This window comes from Plasmopara halstedii (assembly GCF_900000015.1).
Source record: "Plasmopara halstedii genome assembly, contig: Scaffold_3060, whole genome shotgun sequence".
NCBI classification, from domain to species: domain Eukaryota; phylum Oomycota; class Peronosporomycetes; order Peronosporales; family Peronosporaceae; genus Plasmopara; species Plasmopara halstedii.
The window spans coordinates 1,275,220-1,275,578 of NW_020189964.1; positions in this window are offsets into that span (position 1 = coordinate 1,275,220).

Consider the following 359-nt stretch of genomic DNA (forward strand, 5'->3'; position numbering starts at 1 on the left):
ATCCACTGCCGGTGTTGTATAAAGTTCTACGTCCATCTTGACTTGTTTGACGCCTTTCGATGTATTACCTTGTTTAGTAGAACGAAAATCCTTTGCATGATGACCTGTTTTCCCACAGGCGTAACACTTGTCAGGTGTACTTTGGCTGTAATTAGCTGTGTTCTGCCCAAGATCCTTGTTCACGTGCGTGTTCCATTCACTGCCCACGTGTTGATCAAGATGTGTGAGTTCCTCGGCTTGCCGCAGGAAATTCTTCCTTGTAGGGTTCATACCTCGTCATCAGCACCTGCTTTAACTCAGGGCATGCGAACTTCACAATGTTCTTTAGTACTAGGTCGTCTCTTCCACCTGCCACAGCT